Source organism: Pinus tabuliformis, chromosome 4_2, assembly GCF_031772625.1.
Source record: "Pinus tabuliformis cultivar Carrire ecotype Pingquan chromosome 4_2, CPIR1, whole genome shotgun sequence".
NCBI classification, from domain to species: Eukaryota; Viridiplantae; Streptophyta; class Pinopsida; order Pinales; family Pinaceae; genus Pinus; species Pinus tabuliformis.
The window spans coordinates 1,088,910,340-1,088,931,084 of record NC_142304.1 but is presented as its reverse complement, the minus strand read 5'-3'; the positions used below and the strand labels follow the sequence as shown (position 1 = coordinate 1,088,931,084).

General features: G+C 41.5%; 1 protein-coding gene and 1 pseudogene across 1 annotated transcript in view; one reads left to right on the top strand and one right to left on the bottom strand.

The window, feature by feature from the left end:
• The window catches only part of LOC149173428 (putative phospholipid hydroperoxide glutathione peroxidase), a 59,740-nt gene that overhangs the window by 20,661 nt on the left and 18,334 nt on the right, over window positions 1-20,745 (bottom strand). The gene's annotated exons all lie outside the window — the stretch shown is intronic.
• Window positions 1,211-11,254, top strand: LOC149173429 (protein S-acyltransferase 24-like; annotated as a pseudogene).

Here is a 20,745-nt window from a genome sequence, read left to right as displayed (position 1 = left end):
AGAACCAATCCAAGTGAAGGTGAAAAGGAAATCATCATCTCCTCCACACGTGCAAGGGCTGTGGTTTTTGCAAAAGAAAATGCTGGAGGACAAAATTGCAAAAGAATCCGCTGGGAGGTCGAAGTTGCAGAAGAATTTGCTAGGAGGTCGAAGTTGCAAATTGCAGAGGATCGAAATTGCAGAAGTTGTTGAGATCAAAGTTGCTAGAAGGAAAGATTATCAAGATGGAAAGAATTGATTTGGTCTTTGAGGGGCCTTGTTCAAGGGTCATCGGTCTTGGAATTCATCAATTGAAGTTCTATAAGAAGAGAAGAATTCTTGTGGGGGTTTTCCTCTCAAGAGGAGAGGTTTTGGCCTTGGCTGATTGCCTACATCTTGTGTCTTATTGTCTCCTTGTTCTTTATGATTTGGTACTTGTTTGATGATATGAATACTAAATATAATCAAGAGAAAGAAGAAGTTAATTAGCTTAAGTAAAAGGACATCACAAGCAGTTATCAAAGTAAGAGAAATTACCTAATCTTGCTTCCCCTAGATTTATCCACATGGTATCAAAGCTAAGGTGACAAGACAAGGAAAGGAAGCTTATAGAAGGACCATCAAAAGGAATACCGAGAAAGGTCAAGACATCAAGAAGGGATACACAAGGACCGAGCACTATCAAGAAAGGAACCAAAATAAGATCTCAAAACCCTAGCTCATCCGAAGAAGGTTTCTACAACTGAAGCATTCTTGAGAAGCTTACATCATCATCACAAAGAAAAGTTCTCAAGGACCCTACCTCCTCTCAAAGAAGAACTACACATTGAAGCATCTTGAAGTCTCTATATCCAAGGGAAGAAGCAAGAATAAGCATTACCATCATCATCAAGGAATCAAGGTGATCTCCCTAAGGTGATCACTTTTGAAGGAAGACATCTTCTATCATCAACATCATCAAGAAAGGCATCAAGTTGACGATTTCATCATCTAGGAGTATCTTCACTTGACAAGGAAGTATCTTTATTTTTACGTCTGAATCTATCAAAAATGACTTCATTTCACAAGGAAAGAAACAAATTGGTTGGGTCAATCAAATTTTCTTGCCTGGAAGAAGAGGACAGATTTGATCCTCATAGAAAACGAAGTCATTGGATATGTTAAGGGTTCAATCACTAAACCACCAAAGGAAGAAGCTCAAGCTCTAGCCAAGTATATGAAAGGGGAAATAATGGCTCAAAGGATCCTTATAAAATCCATCAAGGATGCCCTCATACCTTATATTGCAAAGTTGGAAACATCAAAAGGTATCTATGAAAAGTTAGTCGCACCACTGGAGAAGTCATATCTTTAAGGACCGAGCTATACAAGATGAAGATATCAAAGGAAGAAGGAATAGCCTCATACTTAATAACAGTGTCAGAAATACGAGACCAACTGCAAGAGTTGGGGAAAATAGCATACGATACAAACATGGCCACAGTTGTGCTCAATGCACTATCGGAGGAATGGGGAACCTTCGTATCAAGCATCTATGGAAAGAAGGTAGCTACCCCATTCAGTGAAGTTTGAATATTATGTAAGACTGAAGAAACCAGGTTGAAGGCAAAAAGTGATGTGGGATCAAATGAACAAGTTCAAGCATTTGCTGCCATGCCCAAGAGAAAAGGAAACTTTGGGAAAAGAAGATCGATATGTCAAAGATCCAATGCTATGGCTGTCAAGAATATGAGCACTACAAGAAAAATTGTCCTAAGCTCAAGAAGGACAACAAGAAAAGGAATGAAGCCCATATCACCGAAGAAGAGGAAGAACCTGAGAAGAAGAAATCAAAGGAGGAGGAAGTGAAAGATCTCTACTATGACTGAGATAATCTCCTTCACTTTGTTCTTTTCAGATTCTGTAAGATAGCCATCATAATAGAAAGCACTGTAAATATTATAGGATGTACCATAGTAGGAGACGGTATCATACAATTGAAGCAAGAGCTCATGACATCATTGAAAAGATAGCTGAAGTAGAAGTCTACATGATTGTAGCAATCATCATAGAAAGGAAGTAGCTCTTGGTAACCTCATTGAAAGCATAAGTAGTACATATGGTTAGAAGAAAGTCATCTAGCATGATAGAGGATAGAAAGAGTTCATCATGCATCATCATCATTAAGAAGGAGCATTTGCAGAATGAGGATAATCAATATCCTTCATTGTAATGAATTTTCATTAGAAGGTTCACCTCTACTTGGAAGAAGCGTCTCGTTGATCATTCCACCTCATGTGGGATCCATTGTTTAGAAGGAAGATGGTATGGTGACAAAGAAGTGCAACGTGTTAAGATGGTTGAAGTACTTTCAATCAAAGAAAGGAAGCTTCCGACGGAAGTCTAGATGACCACAGGTAAATGCTCTACCTCATGGGCATGATCAAAGAAATGGAATCTCCTCTTATGGAAAGATGCATGAACACATGGTTCACATATTGACAAGATGAAATCAACATAATATGTCCTCATATGGAATATGACGTAGTTGACAAAGATGAAGGAACCATGGATGAAAGTTCCTGGGAAGCAATATGTGAAGAAAGAAAGGAAGGAGACTTTGTGAAAGATGTAACTATGGTCACATAAGATAAGATAAGTAATCAAAATCTGATGACTAGAAAGATCTGGTATGACATCTCCATGGGAAAGGTATGAAGAAAAGGAAAGAGACCCTTGACATTTACAGTCTAGGAGATGTGTTTATAAATGTGCGGGATGTTGCTGTTGCAAACAGATGTCATGATGAAAGGCCATCACAAAAGGTAATTTTGATTTGATGTTCATTTTTTTATTTTTGAACAACGTCTGGATGGGTTGATACAAGGCTACTAAAAGAGAGTTGTAGACGTCACCTATAACTAGCACTCATGTGGTTGGATGAAAGATCCTAAAGGAAACATGACTTCGAAGAGGTAGCGGTATGAAGAAAAGCCAGATGTGAACTAGAAGATTACTTTCTGATGGAGAGAATGATGACATGATTGATATGGTTCGTAAAGGAAAGTGATGGATGGTCGATGCTCTATGAAGAAGAAATAGAAGTTGAAGTCTCCATAATGATGAAGATGAAATTCATGACATCAAAGGAAGGAGCTCTACAAGCAGCTGAAGGTACCATGATCTCCACCAAAGAGTAGAAAGTTGCTGGAAACAAGTCCCTAGTTAAGAAGGAACTTGGACAAGTCCCTGGATAAGAGGGAGCATGGATAAATTCCTTTATAGGAATGAGCATATCTTCCCTAGTTGAGAGGGAGAGATAGACATGTCATTCTTGTCCTCACTTCTTGAAAAAAGAATTTAGGATTGGGTAAGCCTCTGGCATCCGATACTCTTTGAGGATGAGGTAGGGCATCCAAGATAAGAGTAGTTGAAGAGGAAATTCCTTGAGGATGTGTTATTCCAAGATAGGAATTGTCTTAGAAGGACATACGCTGTGAACACCCGAGTGGGGTATGTGCCTTGACAAACAATAATAATGGTGTCTATCACCCATTGGTCTTGCCAGCATTGTGCTTTGATCTTGTGGAGAGATAGCGTTATTAGTCAAGGCCTTGCTATATACAATGTTGGTTGGTATGATGCAAAGAGATGGCTTACTAATCCGACCCTTCTTATGAGAATTCTTCAGTTTGAGAATGTCCAAGTACCTTGTATGGATTATGAATACCTCCCTAGTTAAGATGGAGTGTTGAAATATGTAACTAGGTTCGGTCTTCACAATGACACATGTAATCATGATTTTATGTATTTAATGTAAACAAAAAATAAATTTATTATTGTTGTTCTTGAGGCATGGGTTTCATGCTCACGGGAAATTTATTTTTAGGTCAAGCACTCATTGAGTGCTTCTAGGGCTTGTCATTTATTATACAAGTCAATTGAGTCGTTATCATGTATTGAAGATACTTTTGGGCATGTTACAAATTGTAAAGAAATTTTATTTGAGTCAAAAATAGAGTTAAAGACCCTCCAAGACCTTGTCAAACAAGTAGCAACAAGTCGGCCTACATGAAGGGACAAGTCGGCCTAAAGAAGCAACTCGACCTAGTAGGAGACCTATATATAAAGAAGACTTCAACCTCACTTGGAAGACTCACTCACCACACACAAGTTTGATCAAGGAAGAGAAAAGAGTGTGAAAAAGAGACGGACAAGAAGAAGAAAAGAAGAGCGAGACTTTTGGATTATTTTTGAGCTACTACTCTTCACACGTGTGAAAAAACTAGGTCATCTATTGCAGCAGCTAAAGACGAATTGCAAAAGTAAAGTTAGGGTACAAAATTGTTAATCTTTGCAAGTCGAGAAAGAACCAATCCAAGCGAAGGTGAAAAGGAAATCATCATCTCCTCCACACATGCAAGGGCTAGCGTTTCTGTATAAGAAACTATTAGAGGATGAAATTGCAGAAGAATCTGCTGAGAGGTTGAAGTTGTAGAAGAATCTACTGGGAGGTCGAAGTTGCAGAAGAATCTGTCGGGGATCGAAAATGTAGAAGTTGCTAAGGACAAAGTTTTTGGAAGGAAAGATTGTTAAGAAGGATACACTCCTACTGAACTTGCGACTGATAGAGGTCAACACCATGTAGCTTCATTTCTTTTAAATGCTCGGAAGATGTTCAATAAGTGGTGGGATGAAACAATTCTTTTGGGATAGACTGAAAAGCTAGGACATGTGTCCATCCTTTTGTTTGTTATGATTGCCCTTACTATCATTTCCATCAATTCTGTGAGGACATTGTCAACATTTTTAAAAGTGATAGTCATTGTTGGGCTATGGGGATGGACTATTTGTTTTTATTTCAACAAGTGGCAGTATTATGTTCTGTAGATGCATCAATAATGATCCTAGATATATCAAAATGAATTCATCTGAATCAAAGAATTTTAAACATGTATATGCACCTTTATTTCACGATGATCCACATATATCTGCTCAGTGGCAGGATATTGCTCTCAGCTTTGTCCTACTTGCAAGATAATCAAGCATGTGCGGTCCAAGCATTGCTCTTCTTGCAACTGATGTGTTGAGCAATTTGACCCTCATTGCCCATTGATTTCTAATTATGTTGGCAAGAAGAATAAGTGGGACTTCTTCGTGTTGATGTGCCGTGAAACTTCTGCAACATTTATTGGTGCTATAGTTGATATTCAGTGACTTTGGACTGATCCCATGGCACCTTCATTCTTTTACACATGGATGCATTATATAGTTGTTCATCATCCTAGCGCATTAGCCTTTTTTTGCAAAATACCTTTGTTGTCCTTGGAGTTATTGCACTGGCACATAGGCATCACATGTTGCATGAAATATTAAAACCAACGAGATGGAAAACTCTACTCGCTACAGTGGTCTCAAATCTCCTAATGGACATTTTCAAAACCCTTGCCACCGAAGTCCATTTTCTAGGCAGCACATTATCAGCATCACAATTGGCCCACAAGCATTATAGGGTATCTCTATCCTCGAATCTTCGTTCATCATGGTTATGGGTCATCATCCAAAAACCCATGGTTATGGGTGAACCACACAAAACCCTTTCCATCAAAGTCCATTTGCTAGGTTGTCCTCTGTCAGCATCATAGTTGGCCGACAAGCATTACGGGGTATCTTTATTCTCGGATCTTCATTCATCATGGTTATGGGTCATCCACAAATCCAAGATTATGGGTCAACCACACAAAACCCTTTCCATCAAAGTCCATTTGCTAGGTTGCCCACTATCAACATCATAGTTGGCCCAAAAACAATACGGGGTATCTCTATCCTCGGATCATCCTTCATCATGGTTATGGGTCATCCACAAACCCATGGTTATGGATCAACCACATAAAATCCTTGCCATCGAAGTCCATTTGCTAGGTCAAACATTATTAGTATCAAAGTTGGCTCACAAACATTACAGGATATCTTTATCATTGGATCTTCTTTCATCATAGTTATGGGTCATCCACAAACCCACAGTTATTGGTCAACCATGTTGAATTTCTACGACCTTGGGTCAAGGTTAGAGTCTTAAAATCACTCACGCTACCAAACCAAGAATCTCAACCATAAACTACTTTTCACAGCAGAAATATAAAGCAACAAATCACATATGCACAAATATACACAGTTTTTAACAAAATTGTACAATATTGCACAATCCCAATCTTCATTATATTAAACCAAATCTAAATAATACAACAGCCTATGGTATAAAAGATATAATGACAAATTTCGTTGCGCAACTTCGATGTCGTATCTTGTCCTGCCAGTCCTTTGCTCCCATATTGCTCAATAGTACTGCCTTAGTCCATCAAGGCCACTACACATCGAGACTCCAAGAGGGCTACCACCTAACAATGTTGCAAGTCACTTTTGTTGCATGTACACGGGCTCATCAAACTGCTCTCTAGGCTGGCCAATACCTGAGCTCCAATTTGCCTTCTAGTAGCCTCTTTCGTCCATCAAAGAGCTACTCATTAGGCTGCAAACTTCACCCAATCACGCACCAACAACGTCCTTCTTGTCTATTGCTCTAGGGCTACTTTGGGTAGCCAACACACTGCCCTCCAATCAAATCAATGGCACCCAATCACATCACTATCAATTCTGCTCCTAGGAAGACTCTTCACCTCCTCGAAAGATCCTCCACATGGCACCAACAGGTTGCTACAATCATGATCCAATCCGGTCAACACTTTGACCCAACACTCCTCCACAAAATGTTGTTATCCTCCATTGTTTGCATGCTTCTCCTGCAATTCTGGTTAGGGCACAATATGAAGCCCTTAACCCAACACACAGTCAGCGAAACTAGCCCTCAAGGGCTGCAGCCTACCTTGGAGCAGCTCCTCCCATGCCACGCTCTCCTCTGAAGGTTTTTTCCACCTCAACGCAATCCTAGAATACCTCTAGTTGCTTGCTATAGCCTGTGGCCTAACACAACAGCTTGTTGTAGCTTTCGGCCTTCTCCAAAATGTGCTAAACAGTCACCCCACTCAGCAACATATTGCCTCCTAGCTCCTCGGCATAGCAACCCAGCACCTCGGCCCTAGAACAGCTCCTCGGACCTATTTTTTTAGCCCTCAACCAGCCCTTAGACAGTCTGCAATCATGCCTAGAACTTCGGCCTCCAGACAGACCTCTCCCACGCTGTGCAAGACCCTTTCTTGTTGCGGCTAGGGCTCTTTTTCCCCACCAAATTCATAGCTCTTTTCCTTGGAGGAATGTTGCACAAGTGGATGCTTCAAAAACACATCAATTCACCCTCCTTTTATATCCAAATGAGGGGCTCCAACAAATTCATGAAGGGATGTGTCTCTTAGACGAATTCACATCAAGCCTATATGACTTCACTATCCATAATTATTTGTCACCTTCAAAAATTCATAACATCGTTTCTAGAGCTTCGATTTGAGTGATCTTTAGATCATTGGAACTAGATCGCCAAGCTCTATCACCTCAAATTTTCCCAAGCTCAAATTCATCATGGTTTTGACCCAAATCCTGATGGGTGCAAAACCCCATGCTTGGGTTCCAAGCCCACAAGTGACCCTTGTGGCACTTTGCCCTCCAAACCCTGAACCCTAAGGCTTGGAGTACCTCCCAAGCTACACAAATCAACACTCCCTCTTAGCAAGGGAGGTACTTCCAAGACTAGGAAGTCTCTCTTCATCAGCATCACTACTCGCAACACTTGCCCAACTCCTGGCACTCACAATCGCAACAATCCCTGTACGATGAACTACGCCCTTCTCGGAAGTGTCGCTGTCACCACTGGAAGCACCCTGCTTCTTCTTCTTATCCTGTAACGTCTTCCACTATCTCCATGATTCTTTCTTGGTAGTTGTAGGAGCACCCTTGCTCTCCATAGACCACGTGCTCTTCTTGGGCGACAGAGTCCCCCTCTGAATCTGCAAGCTCCCTCTCGAACTAGACTCCCTCTGAGTCTCTAGAACCTGGACCTTCTCGAGAAGGTGTACCTTCTTCTCAAGAACCTGTACCTGCTTCTTTCCATGATCCACAGGCTTGCCCATCAACTTATAAAGACCACGCTCTCTAACTCCGAGTACAATCCCACCGAACTTAGAGCCTCTCGACCTGAGTCTTGCCTTCCCATCCTGGAACAACACCCCAAACACTTTCCTCTCGATCATCGAGACGGAAATCATGCTATATCTTAGTCCTGGTACAAACTGTACATCCTAGACCCACATCACACATCCTATCTCTATCCTGTCTCCATCCTGAATGGCACAACTCCCAATCCTCGGATCTCCAATTGACTCATGTCGCCCAACACTATGTGCAACTTTGAGTCCCATTCAACTAGAGTCTCAAAAACCACCTGTGGCCCTGTCATATACTTCGTCGCACCACTGCCCCATCCTCATTGGCAATACCCTGCGAGAAATTAGAAATCATAGCAAAGTCCTCCTCTTCCAATCTCCTGTATAGATCATCTATCTCAGTTGAAGTGGCAACACCAACGACCTGCTTTCCTTTCTTCTTCTCATCATTTCCCTTCTTCTTTATCAGACATCTCGACGAAAAATGACCCATCTCGCCACAGTTGAAACACTTGACTTTACTCAAGTCCTTCTTTGGCTTACCCTTCATTCGCGTTGCAAGTGCCATGTCATCATCTGAAGCCTTCTTCTTCGGATGAAGATGCTCGTCTCGCAACTCTTCTTGAATCAATTCATCCCACAGCCTATCCCAGTCTGGCAGCTTCTCTCTAGCAACGATCCCTTTGATGAAGGACTTCCATTCCTCGGTGAACCCTTTCAAGGATATCCTTACAATATCTCCATCTGAGATAGTCACACCGAAGGCAGCAAGCTCATATTTGACCTGAGACAATCCTGTCAGATACGGGGTCAAGCTTTCACCCTTTATCATCTTAGTGGTGATTTGAATTGGATCCTAGAACACACTCTAAGTTTTCATGAACTCTTTCAATTATGCCAAAAAGATTCAAGTCTTAAAAGGATCGAGCTATCAGAAGGAATCCTCGTGACAGTTGCAGATTGTGACCAGCACGGAGCAACGAGGACCCTTAGTCAAGCACACAGACCGAGGGCCCATGGTAACGCACGTTGGGGACAAACTGGCAAAACCGAGAGCCGGATCAGAGAACGGGAGCAGATTTTGATACGCGATTAGCGCTATCACAGGGCGTCCCCCTCAGTGAAGGAAAGCCCCGAAGCGCCCGGACCCGAAAAGGTTATAGAATGCGGAAAAGTACCAGTTTCAGTTCCAGCGGAGCAGGATTCCACAAAAACCAGGCAGGATATCGAAAGGGCCTCGAGGCGGTAAGCAGTTTAGACCGAGCCCCGCCCGATGCCACACAGCGAGTGACATGTGTCCAACAGAAGAGAGAGAAAACCGCACATATCGAACGGGTAACCGTCGAGCTAATTATGAGCCCGATATGCACGATGACTGTAGGATCTGGGGGGCCCAGATTAACGGAGGAGGCGCGTCCCGATGAATGACCGGATTTGACCGATGATAAAGAGAGATTATATGGAATTGGAGTCCGATGTGGACGATGAGTTGGCAAAAGATTCATATTTGGCAAGCAATCTCGGAGCAAACGGAAATAACGACCGTTCAAACATTTTCAAGAGAACTGACACTCAGTTCATTATGAAACAGGTGGCCAGCTCCCTGTGAAGCGTTACACAGTGATGATGACGCAGAACAGAGGAATTCAAACGGACAGAGAGGTAGGAGAACCAGAGCGCCGGGAAACGGAAACGAACAGTCAGAAAGCAGATTGGCTTTAAAGCCATGAACTGACAAAAACAAAGGGAGGCAGTGAGTTAGTCAAGGTGGAAAGCCAAGAGCAGAGAACAGAGAAAAGAAGCCGAGCTGACCTGAAGGCAACATCAAGCCAGACAGAGCCAGAGAGAGTCAGAGAGAGTCTGTGTACTCCAGAGAGGGCTTGAGAGGTTCAAGCAAACTCCTCTGTACTTACCTATCATGTATGATTATCTAATTGGGCTCATACTACTGTGACCAATAGAGGTCGAGTTTCAGTAAGGAGAGTCTGTGTACTCCAGAAACTTGGGGGATCCAAGTCCAGTCCCACTGATTTATATGCGTTGAGTGAGACTCAAATTGAGCTCACTGTTGTAAAAATTCTGCTTTGAAAACATAATAGAGAGGCCACCACTGAAGGCTGGACCAGGAGATGTAGCCCAAGAGCATTGGGTGAACTCCTTATTAAACTTGTTGTGTTTACATGTTTTACTGTTATGTTTTCACTAACTGCTTCAGTGTTTATGTATTTCGCAATCTTATCGATCCGTTGCATAAAGTAACATAGGCACCTCCATGCACATGAGTCTGTAATACCTTTAATTCTTTGTCCTGGATAAATTCCAAATCAGGTGGACTTCAACTTATCCTCCAATACCAATACCCGATTCTCGTTCTTATTTTGGAACAAATTCTGAAGAGTATTCCACATCTCATGTGCATTGTTCTTCCCATATAAATAAGGTATTAGGGCATCCTTCACACCATCTAGGATGATCAATCTCACCATCGCATCCAAATCTTCATATATTTCCAGCTCCTTATGGTCGGTTGGCTTCTTGATCTCTTTCTCGGCGAACTCCTAGAGTTTGTTGACCTGCAAGGCTGTAAGACCAACTTGATATTGTCCTTCCAAGGACTATAGTTGGACAACCCTTCCAGCATGTCCTCATCCCGGAGACCTGCCTGCAACTTCGACATTGTAGTGAGCCCTTCACTTACAATGTGACCAACTCCCTCTCACGTTGTACTTCACTACGCACGACTCTGATTTACTTACTTCCAAAGTAGCTCAGAAACGCTCTGATACCATGTTGAATTTCCACGACCTTGGGTCTAGGTTAGAGCACTCACTTACAATGTGACTGACTCCCTCTCACATTGTACTTCACTGCGCACAACTCTAATTTATTTACTTCCAAAGTAGCTCAGAAACGCTCTGATACCATGTTGAATTTCCATGACTTTGGGTCTAGGTTAGAGTCCTAAAATCACTGACGCTACCAAACCAAGAATCTCAACCATAAACTACTTTGCACAGCGGAAATATAAAGCAGTAAATCACATATGCACAAATATACACGGTTTTTAACAAAATTGTACAATATTGTACAATCCCAATCTTCGTTATATTAAACCAAATCTGAATAATACAACAGTCTATGGTATACAAGATACAATGACAAACTTCGTTGCGCAACTTTGATGTCGTATCTTGTCTTGTCGGTCGTTTGCTCTCGTACTGCTCACTAGTAGTGCCTTAGTCCATCAAGGCCACTACACATCGAGACTCTAAGAGGGCCACCACCTAACAATGTTGCAAGTCACTTCTACTGCATGTACACGAGCTCATCAAATTGTTCTCTAGGTTGGCCAATACCTAAGCTCCAATCTGCCTTCTAGTAGCCTCTTTCATCCATCAAAGAGCTACTCATTAGGTTGTAAACTTCACCCAATCACGCACCAACAATGTCCCTCTTGTATGTTTCTCTAGGGCTACTTTGGGTAGCCAACACAATGCCCTCCAATCAAATCAATGGCACCCAATCACGTCACTATCAATTCTGCGCCTAGGAATATCCTCCGCGTGGCACCAACAGGCTACTACAATCATGATCCAATCTTGTTAACACTTTGACCCAACACTCCACAAAATGTTGTTATCCTCCATTGTTTGTCTGCTTCTCCTGCAATTCTGGTTAGGGCACAATATGCAGCCCTTAACCCAACACAGTCAGCAAAACTAGCCCTCAAGGGCTGCCACCTAGCACAACAAATGTAGCTTTCAGCCTCCTCCAAAATGTGCCAAATAGTCACCCCAAACAACAATGTATTGCCTCCTAGCTCCTCAGCCTAGTAGCCCAGCACCTCGGCCCTAGAACAGCTCCTCGGACCTATCTTTTTAACCCTCAACCAGCCCTTAGACAGTCCGCAATCATGCCCAGAACTTCGGCCTCCAGATAGACCTCTCCCATGTTGTGCAAGACCCTTTCTTGCTGCGGCTAGGGCTCGCTCTCTTTCTCCACCGAATTCATAGGTCTTTTCCTTGGAGGAATGTTGCACAAGTGGATGCTTCAAAAACACATTAATTCACCCTCCTTTTATATCCAAATGAGGGGCTCAAACGAATTCATTAAGGGACATGTCTCTTGGACGAATTCACTTCAAGCCTACATGATTTCACTGCCCATAATTATTTGTCATCTTCAAAAATTCATAACTTCGTTTCTAGAGCTCCGATTTGAGTGATCTTTGGAACACTAGAATCGTATCGCCAAGCTCTACCCCCTCAAATTTTCCCAAGCTCAAATTCATCATGGTTTTGACCTAAATCCCGATGGGTGCAAAACCCCATGCTTGGGTTTCAAGCCCACAAGTGACCCTTGTGGCGCTTTGCCCTCCAAACCCTGGACCATAGGGCTTCGAGTACCTCCCAAGCTACACAAATCAACAAACCACGCAAAACCCTTGTCTTCAACAACACTTGGTTTTGGGTCATCCACAAACCCATAGTTATGGGTCAACCATATGAAACCTTTCTCTTCATTCACTCATATTCAACAAAGTCTTCTCAAAAGGGAACTTCACACAATGGGGACCACTGCTTCCCAAGGGGGCAAGATTGATCCGAATGGAAAGTGGCATCCACCCATGGTATTATAACTCAAAAAGACAATAAATAACAAGCCTCACTTTGTCAAAGGACATATTTGTTGATTTTGGGTAGCATCAGATGTGCTCTAGCTCCGAAATTTTGTGGAGGGGCTAGAACACATGAGATCTCCAAGACCCTTAAATCGTTTGGAGAAATTCCACCCGAATGAAGAGTTATTAAGATAATTAATATTTTTAATGGGTTCCTAAGTCTAAACTTAGGAAAATAAAAATATTAATGGATATTAATAAAAATATGGGTGAGAAATTTCTAAGTGACGAAGATCAAGTCTGTTTTAATCTTAGTCATTGATTAGGGACTTGATCTCGGCCATTGATTCATCAACAGGAAAAGTATAAGAGGAGGCTTGAGGGTCAATTGGAGATACACCAAGTGATCAGTCGATTCAATTTTTCTAGGGCGAGGTTTACTGAGAAAATCGAATAAGTGATCTGAATTGCAATGAGAGGCACAGTAGCAGAGAGTTGGATAGGAAGGGAGTTCTGAGCCAACGAGTACCAGGCAGAGATGCAGTAGTAGCATCAAAGAGGCAACACAGAGGCCTATGCAACCCAAGAAGGGGCTCACGCAAAGCTGATGCAAGCCAAGAGGGTTCTTGCAGTGGCAGTGCAAGATACTCGTCAGAAGTTCGAGATTTTGTTGGGAGTTCGATGCTCTAAGCCGAGAGGGCTAAAATCGAAGCTCTTGAGAGCAAATCGATCCAACAGATAAGTGACACAGTCTCCCAGAGGCAAGATGCTGGCCCACACAGAGCAGATTGTGCTGGGATTTTTGCAGTGCTTGCCAGAGTCAGCCATTTAGTGGATCAGTTGTGACTTAGAGAACGAGGTAAACCCTCGTATGTATTTCTTGCTGTCGATATTTCTCTAAAAGGTTAGCCAGTGTGAGAGGCAACTTCTTGTACTCAAATTCTGCTTGCTTAATAATAGAAACCCTCTATATGTTGCACCAGTTTTCCCGCATTGGGTTTTTCCGAGGACAATTGTCCAAAAATAATGGTGTCCCTTGTGTGTTTGTCTCATATCTATTTCAGTTTTGATCTGCATGGAAGTGTAATCTGTAGTAGTGTTTTTTATCGGTGTTTAAATAATTAAATAACTTGTTGAATGTAAAAATAGGTAGGAGATGATAAACCAGTGATTGCAGTCGGATTTCTGATGTGTAGATTCAAAAAATTTCACAATATTCGTCCACACGATGTAGATGTAATAGTGTTTTCCTTATTTAATAAAAAATTGGATGTTATGGTATATCTTGCTCTCTCTTTTTTTGTCTTTTGGATATATTCAATTCACGCATTCCTTCATCAATGTTCTCGTGCTTGGTTATCTCCTCCTCCCTCAGCATTCTTGGTTCCTGGATCTTAGCTCCCAATATCCGAATCAGGGGTGTTGACATTCACTCTCAAGTCATATGTTATCAAGTGCTTTTGCACCCTTTCCAATTGATTCTATTGAGCCGTGGCTGTGTTATGCCCCCACACCTCACAACCATACTGGAGATTGAGTGCAATGAGTACCTAAAATAGGAACCTAACATATCCAAATCCATACTTTAGTTGTTATACATCTATTTTGCAGTAAGAAGAGCACTTTGCAACCTCACTCTCATGCACATGTTCCAGCTTAACCTTTCATTTAATTCCAACCCTATCAATTTGCATTTTTGGGTGGATTTGTAATATTCCTAACGAAAATATTAAGTGAATAACATAAACATGCACTATAACAACAACTAGGAAATTCAACACATACACAAAAAATCAAAATACAAGAGGAAATGCACAATAACTCTGAGCCATTATATTCATCTCTGAGCAAAATGGAGTACAAATAAGTATGGAAAGAGGAACCTGGGCTTGCTACAACAAGCCAGGCAAAACCCGGGTTGGAATTGTGATGCCCAAGTGTTGGAATGACTCCACCAAGAGTGAAAAACCTCTGTGCTGACCCAGAAAATTATTGCCACTACTGTTGTAGGTGCACTGAGATTTCGGCCCTCAAATCTACTCCAAAAATTCTGCAAAATGAAATGTAGGTTCTCCACACCAGCTCCAACAAAACCCAAAAATATTTCACAAACCCAAGTGATGGAAACGATCCCAGAGTGAATTTGGCCCTCCTCTCGTAATTTTTGTTGCTGGCTACTGACTAGAACACTGATTTCTGTCAAAAATATTGCCCAGAAAATTCTGCGAAATTAACCACGAACTCCTCTCACCAAACCCACCAAAACCCAGAAAAGGTTTGGGAAAATTTTACCGACCACTCGGGACGCCAATTTTAAGCTTACTCCTCTCAACTCGCTGCCAAATAGCTACAGAAATTTTATGTTATAATAGAGCTGAAATCCACCTCCAAATTTCTCCCAACTAAGGGAAATTTCCCCTCATCACCCAATGAATTTCCAACTCCCAACAAAAGCAACTCTCAATCTAGTGCGGAAATGCCCAAATTGCCCCTGCGCAAGCCCTCAATTTCAGTTGCTTGTCTCTCCCAAAATGTGGTTGAAATGACCCTGGAAATGCTCCTAAAATTTCTGCGCTGTCCAATGATGGATTGACTGCAAATTTCCTCCCTTCAACTCCCGAATTCACTGCTCTAATTCAGCCCCATGAGTTTTCTCTACGCCCTTTGAGAAAGCACGCCCTGGCTAAAGAAAACTCTATGGATCTGCTCCTCCAAATTCCTGAAACCAATCCAATTTCTCTCCTAGAGTGACACTCAAGGTTCACCGAAGGAAGGGTTGGAATTTCCACCGAGAAACTCCTTGTGCTAAGCAACACTAGTATTATTGGCTAAGCAGCTCAAGAGTACTCTATGTCAGAAATTCAATTTGTCAAAAACCCCAAAATGATGCCTCTTCCTTCTATTTATCTTTGTTGCCCCTCTCTCCTTGTGGGTCCCCTAAGTCGACCTCCTTCCTTGACTTTTCCTCCCCAATGAATTTCCTTCCAAGGGGCTCAAATTTCCCTCCTTTAAGTGCCCCCCACACTCCACCAACGAATTAATTTTCCCTTTCCTCTAATGTTTTGCAATCTTTTCTCTCCAAAATCAAAAAGTGTCTTCACAACCCACCTTTCCTAAGTTTTCATGCCAAAATTATTTCCTTGTGCCAAAATTGCAAAAATGGGGAAGCTTACTTAGCAAATTAATTTGTGGAGACATTACATGTAATTTCTCCTATTCTCCTAAGTCCTCAAGTCTCCCATACCAAAATTGCCTCCAATTCCCGAATTGCAAAATTGTGCTATGCTTAGCACCACCCCAAGGATCCTATTGACCTCCTCAGATGAAAAAACAAAATTGGGGATATTGCAGGCTTTTAGTTGTTCTCTTCTGAAACTTCCCTTGACTTGCTTTGGATTTTTTTCTAGTGAAGGAAAGCTATAGCTAAAATGCACGGTAATCTTCAAACTCACACTCCAAAGGGCATATCAACTGACCAATATTAAGCATAACCACTACAAGACCAAGTTGGAAATGGCAAGAATAATAAGAAAATTTTATCATATAATTAAAGATGTTTAGGACAAGTTTCTTGTCTTGCTTAGGCACCCTTGATTACTCCAAAAACAAAGATAATGCTAGAATGCACAATAATCTTCAAACTCACACTCCAAAGGGCATATCAACGAATAACTATTAAGCATGATTGCCACAAGACCGAGTTCAAAATGCCATGGAGAAGGCATAATGATTATCGCAGATGACTTGCTGTAAATCTTAATGTCCTCTCTATTCCACTCTCATTTAGCACCCGTAAAAATATGATTGGTCTTTTCTTCAACCACACTAAAAATATTCTTGTCTATCGATTCGACATTAAGAAGGGCAGTGTTCAATAGCTATCTGCACCAGCTTATTTTCTTCTACTGTAGTGGATTTGATTTCTAAGACATAATGGATCATGTCATAGGCTTGCCAGTGGATTTGATTTCTAAGACATAATGGATCATGTCATAGGCTTGCCAATATCATGTTGAAGGAAATGTAACTAGGTTCGGTCTTCATAAATGTACTTTTGATATTCGTATTTATTCAAGAAAAGAAATATTGTTTTTATAATATATGTCAATTTTCTTGCTCATTGAAATAGGTCTAGCACTATTTAAAGTGCTATAGGTGAGTCAAATAGTCAAAAGAATTATGTTGAAGACCCTAAGGGCATGTTACATCATGTATAAATATATATTAAAGTCAAAGGGAAAACCTCCAAGCAAAGTCAAGTCTACTCAATGCAATGGCACCATCAAGAAGCTCCTTCAAGCATGCTACACCACCATGGAAACTATCTGAAGTCAACTCAACAAATCAGCCTCCTAGCATGTTGGGTTGTGTTATATTCTTTCCACGACTAGCTCCCCTAGTTAACTGGGGAGTTAAAGGGGGGCGGAGCCCCCCCTTTGTTGCACTGATTGCGCATCTGGAGGGTCACAGGGGGTTTGAGGGGGGCTAAGGGGGCAAAGCCCCCCCTTCGTTGCACTGATTGCACAGCGGGGGTTCACAGGGGGTTTGAGGGGGGCAGTTAGCCCCCCTCTATGGGGTCTGAAGCAGCGCCCCGGAGAAAAAAAATTGGACCTTATATTAAGTGGGTGGACCTACCTATGGTTTTGTGCATGGTTTTCGCACATGGTTTTTTTGGGCGCGATGGTTTTCGGACTATGGTATTGGATGCTTCAGCATGTATATATATGTATTGTAACATTGAAAGGAACGTAATGAAAAATCAAGCTGGTAGTCCCGATTTGGGAATCCATGGCAAAATCTCTATGTATATGTATTTTATGTGTTATGCTCTTGCATTATTTACTTTGTGTTTTAGAATTCGTATGTAGGTAATTTATATACGGGGTTAAAATCTACATTTGGTATCGGAGTTGTTTTGGCTTCAAGAGGACGCCTTTGTTGCTGAGGGGTTTCGCTCGGGCTTGTGGTAGACCCTATTCAGTGGGAGATCTGCGGGATCGATTCTAGTGGTGAAAGATGATGGCAAGCAGTGGAAAGATAGAGATCGAGAATTTAATGGTCAGAGTTTTGAGTTGTGGAAACTCAAGATGGAGGATCTGTTGGTGAATAAAGATCAGTGGATCGCGATAGATCCGAGTACTAAACCAACGGGAGTGTCCAATGAAGAATGGAAGAAGTTGGATCGTAAGGCAAAGAGCACAATACGATTGTGTGTCTCAGATTCAGTATTGCTGAATGTATCAGGGGAAGCTACAACTAAGGCTTTGTGGGACAAGTTAGGGACTTTGTACCAATCAAAGTCTCTGGTAAATAAACTGTTCCTACAGAAAAAGCTGCATAACCTGAGGATGAAAGATGGAGACTTGGTGACAGATCATTTGAACGCATTTAATATTGTGGTAAGTCAGTTATTATCTGTTGATATTAAAATTTCAAAAGGAGATAAGTGCGTCAGTTTGTTGTGTTCTCTACCAGATTCGTGGATAATCTAGTTATTGCAATAGGTAGCAATGCAACTGCCTTGCAATTTGATGAAATAGTCTCGTCCTTACTGACGGAGGAGATGAGACAGAAAAATATGGAGAGCCAAAATGGTGATGCCTTGTCTGTACGCAGAAAGTCCCGGAACAGAAACAAAAATAAGTCATCGAGTGGGAGATCTAAATCTCCAGGAAAACCTATAAAGGTGTGCTGGAAATGCGGAAAAGAAGGGCACTACAAAAGGCACTGTAAATTTAAAGCTCCTGACAAAGGAAAGGGATCTGATGATGCTCCTTCTGCAGAGATGAAAACCACCTCAGAGGAAGGTGGGGATGTGTACTTGGCTTCTTCAAGTACACATGTAGATCATGAGGCATGGTTGATTGACTCGTATGCATCCTCTCACTTCACTCCCCATAGAGAGTGGTTCTGCGAATATGAGAAATATGCCAGTGGTGATGTCTTCTTGGGGATGACAGGAAGGCTAAAATCGTTGGTCGCGAAAAAGTTAAGTTGTATTTGCAAAGTGGAAGGATTAGAACACTTCCGGGTTTTTTGCATATTCCTACATTGGCCAGAAATCTGATTTCTGTAAGCAAGCTGGATAATGCAGGTGTCAAAATAGTGTTTGAAAAGGATACCTGCAAGATGGTTCAGGGAGCACTAGTATTGATGCGGGGAGTTCGGATTGGAACTTTATACAAGCTGCAAGGTAGCATTATTGTTGATGGGTGCAACAATTTTGTGGTTCCTAAAAGTGGAGCAGAAAATCTATGTGGTCTCTGGAGAAAAGACCATGCTATGGCATCAAAGGCTTGGACATATTGGAGAGAAGGGCCCTCGAATACTTCATGGTAAAGGTATGGTAGAAGGTATGACTAATAGCTCTCTGGATTTTGATTTTTGTGAAAATTGTGTATATGGGAAGCATAATGGGGTGAGTTTCCCCTCTGGTGGTAAGAGGGCGAAACAGAGATTAGAGCTTGTGTACAGTGATGTGTTTGGGCTTGTGAAGGTTCCATCACTGGGTGAGTTTGTGTACTATGTATCATTTATAGATGACTTCTCAAGGAATACATGGATATATTTCCTTAAGAAGAAATCTGAAGTCTTTGACAAGTTTAAAGAATTTAAGGCTCTGGTGGAAAACCAGACAGAGAAGATAAAGGTGTTAAAGACAGATAATGGTGGAGAGTTTTCCAAAAAGAAATTTGAGGAATTCTGTAAGAAGTGTGGTATAGCACAGCAGAAGAAACTACTCCATAAACACCTGAGAAAAATGGAGTTACAGAAAGAATGAACAAGACATTGATGGAAAGGGCAAGAAGCATGTTTAGTGGTGTCGAGTTAGGACAGGAATTCTGGGTAGAGGCAGTGGAGATGTTACCTGGTCAACAGATTACCTTCATCAGCGTTGGAGGATAAAACTCCATAAGAGGTATGGACTGGTAGGAAACCGTCTTTTTCACATCTAAGGGTATTTGGATGTGATGCATATGTACATGTTCCAAAGGAGAAACGAACAAAGTTGGATAGTAAATCTGAAAAGTGCATCTCTATTGAGTATAAGGATGGTTTAAAAGGCTATAAGCTTTAGAACCCAATAACAAAGAAGGTTGTGTATAGCCGAGATGTGGTGTTTAGAGAGGGGAAAGATGTTATTAAACATGAAGTCCCATTAAAGGAACCTGAGAAGACAGAGTTTGAGCCAAAGGAGGAAGAATTAGACTCTCCAGCAGAAGAGGAATCAAAAGATGAAGAGCCACAAACCCCGGTTGTGAGAAGATCAGTTCAAGAAAGAAGGCAGCCAGAAAGGTCCATCTGCTTGTTGTTATTATTTTGCTTTATCTATTACTGATGATGATCCCAGAACTGTGAAGGAAGTAGTAGATTCAAAGGATGGAAAACTCTGAAAAGAGGCCATGGTTGATGAAATGGAATCTTTGCACAAAAATGAGGCTTGGGATCTGGTGGAGTTGTCGGCTGGAAGGAAACCCATTGGCAACAAATGGGTGTTCAAGAAGAAGACAAATGCAGAAGGAAAGGTGGAAAAATACAAAGCTCGGTTGGTAGCAAAAGGTTATTCTTAGATGCCGAGAACTAATTCTGGTGATATTTTTTCTCCTATTGCCAATGTAGCTTCTATTAGATTACTTTTATCTGTTGTTGTTGCTTTTGATTTTGAGGTAGAATAGATGGATATGAAGACAACATTTCTTCACGGGGATCTGGAAGAAGAGATCTACATGAAGCAACCTGAAGGCTTTGCGGTGAAGGGTAAGAAAGAACTAGTATGCAAGTTAAAGAAGTCTTTGTATGGGTTAAAACAGTCACCAAGGATGTGGTATCAAAAATTTGATACATTTATACAGGGACTTGGCTTCACCAGAAGCAAAGCAGATCATTGTGTGTATTTTAAATTAATTAGTGACCGTGTTATTTATCTGGTCTTGTATGTGGATGATATGTTGCTTGTTGGAAATGACAAAGAAATTATCCAGGATTTGAAGACCCAATTGTCCTCCAAATTCGACATGAAAGATCTTGGTGCCGCAAACTATATTTTGGGCA